We start from the raw sequence: 5,486 nt of genomic DNA on the forward strand, positions 1-5,486 counted from the left end.
GTTGCTTATGCTTATGAGCTCAATACATAGCAATTAAGGGGGAAGGATTTCTTGGGTGATTTGATTACAAGCACTTTAAGGATCTGTTAGCTTTTATCAAGGAGCTTTTATAAGCTTTCTCGAGGTAAGCTAAGTCAACTAGAATCTTTGTGATAAGGGTTCAATATGTTCATATATTTCTATATATATATTTTTTTGAAGTCATATAGAGTGTATTTATTATAAGTTCAAGCTTGTTAGGGTTGTAAATGAGTCTAACCTGGTTGAAGACCATTCAGTAAGAACCTCGTGAGTGAAGCTTGCTGAGTTACGAGCCTAAATTTGAGCTTAGATTATAGCTCGTATGACATATGAGCTTGAGTTCGAACTTTACCGTTTTTCTATCCAACAATATTTTCAAAATAATAATAATAATAATAATAATAATGATAAAGCTACTTTTTTTTTTTTGGGAAAATAAGATGAACCTTCTAATTGTTGTTGAAAGCTACAACTATAGTGCTATAATTGTTGCAAAAATAAAAAATAAATGTCTTCTCCATCAAGTTCTTGTTGTGACTTCGCCTTTGACATCTTCTCCAATGAGTTGCCATTGTAATGTCTTCTTTAGCGAGCTATCATATGTCTTCTCTAGCGAGCCATTATGTCGTTGATGCTTCTCTAGCGTGCTCATGTCATGCCTTCTGCAATGAGCTATAGAGTTGAGATCGATGTTACAATCACTTTAACGAGTTGAGCTTGAGCTCAATGCAAAGCTCACCTCGAGTTCGAGCTCAAGTTCGAGCATACCCTTGATTAGATACACCAAGCTCGAGTTAGGTTTGAATCTAGCTTGACTCGACTTGTTTGCATCCCCTAAAGTTTGTTAAAATCTTTGTTGAAGTTCAAGTAGTTGTTGATTATTGATCTTAAAGAGGGCTATTTAGATTCCTTCCCTCCCTATTAAGTTAAGTGGTTTCTAAGTGAATTTAAACCTCTAGTAAACTTACCAAAAGAATTTTTTGTGGGCATTGCAATAGCGAGAATCATGCAAAAGGGGTTTCCGTTCTCTATTTTTCTTAAGGCACTTATTAAGAATTTGGGTAGCCTAATGCTGCCACCCTAAGATTATAATAAGGTCTTAAGACTACCATGATTACAATATCGCAAGTAGGTATCCATAATAAGATTAGATAGCAATAGCTACACATCCTCATGCTTGAAGACATGAAGCGATATATTGGTAGGCAATAAAGATTGACCTCCTTGAGCACAAAGAGTTGAGGAGGCACTATTATAAGTTTGAAGTGTCACTTCTTTTAACATAGAGACTTGATCACCCCTAGTTTTAAAGTAACATAGAATATACATCAAATATTCTATTCCCAATGGAGACCTTTAATCACTAGAAGAAGGGAAGGGTATGACCATTGATTTAAGGATTTACTTGTGGTAATTAAGCTTGGTTCGAGCACAACTAGTTAGGGTGTAGTCCAATTAGATTAGAGCTTCAAGCATTAAACAAATGGGATCATCAATGAGTTATACTGATTGAACCATAAATAGAGGATATCACATTTGACATCTATCTATTCAAATGATATAACTCTACTTGGTTTAGGGGATTGGGTTCAACTTAAGAAGCATGTAAGGTTAAGATCATTTGAGAGAGGATATTTGAGCATATATGACTGTAGACTATTGAACTTGAGTATATTAGGGTTAAATGTGTGACTACATGATTATGTGTATATTATTATTTAATTTGGTGACAATAATATTATGCAGAGTTATCTAAATCGACTCTAAGAATTCAATGTTATGAGTTCTAGAGTTTAGAATCTCTTTAGATTCCCCGTAATGATTAAGTCAAAAATTTATCAAGGGCTCAACGATGATTAATACAAGTTTAATGAATAAATTTTTTTAATTGAAAAAAAAAACTATAGGTCACAAACTTACAAATTTTCTTGCCTTAAGCTCAAAATAATCAAAATATCATTCATGTGTGCGCGTGTTCTCTCTCTCTCTCTCTCTCTCTCTCTCTCTCTCTCTCTCTCTCTCTCTCACGATATTTCTTGACAGTAATATTTTGTGCGGACGCCGAATGCCGTCTGGAGACCAACCAGAATGCGCCATGTCACTCATGTGCTCAGTACCGTTGACGTAGCGCATTCATGTTGGTCTCCGGACGACGTTTTACGTATGGTCTCCACACAGAATAATTTCTTCTCTCTCACACACACAAATTATCACATGCTCACACCCTTATTTCCACACATGCATATATTTCCACCTCAACTTGATTCACTCACTTGTGCACCTTATCATTATCACTCCCCCTTCTTCATCTATATTCTCATTCAATTATGCTTGTGCCAACTTTTGCGCCTTCATTTTTGCACACAAGTGTGCACCTTTTCTTTTTTTTATTAAAGTTGTGAGTTGTAAAGGGACCCAATAAAAAGGCCAAATTCTCTATAACTATATTAGAGTAGATGAGGATTTCCAATTAAGCTAATTTGCTTTCTAATTTTCTTGACAGTTATAAAGTTTCCTTCAATGATTTCAAAGCTTTCATATAAATGGTCTAGGAATTTAATGGGAAAGTAGCTCATGCCAAAATACAAGACACCTAAAACCATATGTTGTATTCATCTCTCAAGCTAAAGTGTTAGATATATGTTATGCATGTCTAAGGGAAGAAAGTTTATGTGCTCATCCAAATAAATTGCATAAGTGATTCTTCATTTGGTAACTTCAAATTTTCATCTAATAGGTTTATTGTATATACTTTTTTTTCTCTCTTTTGTTATAAGGTTTGATTTTTTGTTATAGTTTTACAATTTTGTTCTTAGTATTTTGCATAAGAGTTTGGGTTGTTGTGACTGCCCAGAGATACTGAGAATATTAGATGGAGAAGGTTTAGGTTTCGTTTCGGACGACTTTCTTACTGCTTCTTAAATCAACTTTTTAGTACAAAAAACTTCTTTAAGAAGCAGTAATAAAATCACCCCAAACGAAGCCTTAGACGTGATTTTAAGCCCAAGTGGATTTCAAATCACGCAAAAGCCTCTTAGATGATTAATACTCTATATCGTTACTTTTTTTGTTTTAATTTCACTTTGCATGTCGTTATGTAGAATTAGATTAACATGAATTATGTTTGCTAGATAACTGCTCTAACTTATAATCATTGTCATCATCATATCATATGTTTGATTTTAATTTTTATAATTTAGATGCCTTAGGGTTCATTATTATAAGCTTGAGTAGTTGAGTTAATCTTGCTTAATAGCAATAACTTAATCACTTGTTTGGATCATTTACCATAATTATCTCAAGTAATGCCTAATGAGGCTAATAAGGGGCAATTAGCCAAGTTATTAGGCGATGATGACCAATTAACTAGGCTCGGAGCTCTGTTGAGTAAATGGATAAATTCAAAGACTATTCATAGTCAATCTTAGGGGTGTCAATTTCGGGTCACGGGTCAATTAGTGGGTTAATTAATTTAATAAGGCTTAATCGACATTTACTCAAGATAATGTTAAATCTATTAGGACGATTATGATTATAATCATCGTCATTTTTCTTCCTAGGAAGATCATCGGTGAATGAACTTTGAAATACTCGATCAAATGACTGGATTTAATCAAGTTTTTGTCCATTGATTTTTTTTATTGACATAAGACTATGATGTGTTTAATTGCATTAAAATATTAATTAGTCACTTCTTAAGAATTTTTTTAATGTTAATGCAACTAACACTAAGAACAAAAGAGCAATGGTTTAATGCAAATAAAGAAAGGTAATTAAATTATAGAAGAATTAAACATTGTTAATTGAAATCATTTGTTAATAAAACGGTGAGCCAACCTATGCTAATTCTTGATTAACCCCACCCAATAGCTTCTAACAATATTAAAATAATAGCAATATTTGAACCGGCCTATATACAATTAATTAAGACCATATGAAATAATCGAAGGTTCATAGAAAACTTCGAATTTCATATTAATTATATTTTATGATATTGAATATTGTAATATTAAAAAAAGGTAAATTTCGAAATATTTTTAAATATCTTTGTTTAAAAAAATAAAAATAAAAATAATCAAAATCTGAAAATCAAACTTTAAAATAACATATTAAAAATAGTTATGGAAAAAAATACTAAAATCATATTTTTTATTATGGACCGGTGCCAGAGCCCTACATGCATGGGGTCCTGGTTGGGTACCCACGCTCTGCACTGGCATCCCACCCATGCCCACTGATGATGACTTTCGGGATGTCATATCCACCCAAACCCACCCACTTTCCACGCTTCTTCTGCCACGGATTAATAGCATTGAGATTTTTTGTCTTTTTCTCTAACTACAAACTTTTAAGCCACATATCAAAATTTATCGTGATCGCGATGTGGTTCAGTGCTGCGCATTGCGCAGTAAGGATTACTATAATATACTGCATGCATATGATGATTAGTAATGTAAATCGATTTGTCCCTTGGTGTTGAGACCCACCCATACCCACCCACGAGGCTATGGGCGTACCCATACCCACCCATGCCCATTGGGTATGAGTGCATGGGTGGGTACGTGGGTGGGTGTGAGTATGAGTACCCAATGCAAACAACCAAAATGATAGGAAAAAGTATAATATATGATGCAAGTATAATAAAGATGTTAATATGTTATAGAATACCATGTGGATGATTCAATTGAAGGATTTTATTTTATTTTTTCATATGAAGATCACAGTATCACACTACCAAAGAAGTTTTCCTACAATGAGGCCTAAGGCAAAGCTTAGGGTCCTGATGTTTATTTTTGCTCTTGAAAATTGGAAGTGGCTATGTCTTTTGTCTATTGAAAATTTTTATTCTCTTTGCTTGTCTTGCATTGGGTTACTTGTATCCAAACCACATGGAAGCTTTCTAAATTATGAAAGGAGCTAGTTTTGTTCTTTTTTCAAAACAAAAGATGAATGAAAATTTCATATTAGCTGTCATGTTCCAAAACCTATACAGGAAGAATTGCATCTTTTTATCATTTTTCAATCAAGGATCAGAGTTGACAAATTGCATTCAAAAATGATAAAGAACGAACAATATAATTATATTTCTATTCATTTAATATTTACATCAGGATCTAGAGTCCCAAATTGACATATGCAATAACCATGATATGCAATCAATAACAATCCATCAATACAAATATGTCATGACTATAGAAGAAAGAAAAATACTAACAGATGGTAAAAGAAATTTCAATCTACAGCCCAGAACAACTCAATCTATATGATCCTTATACTTACCTAAAAATATGTAAAAATTATATAATAAGCACATAACCTAGTAAATAACCAATATAAATCACTGAAGTTAATGCATCAAAAAGAAATGATAAATATATAAATGTAGGAACATGTAACAATCAATATATTATATAATTCATACACAATATTCTTACTATATATATATATATATATATTCTTCAACG

This window comes from Dendrobium catenatum, unplaced genomic scaffold (assembly GCF_001605985.2).
Source record: "Dendrobium catenatum unplaced genomic scaffold, ASM160598v2 fragScaff_scaffold_1061, whole genome shotgun sequence".
NCBI lineage: Eukaryota > Viridiplantae > Streptophyta > Magnoliopsida > Asparagales > Orchidaceae > Dendrobium > Dendrobium catenatum.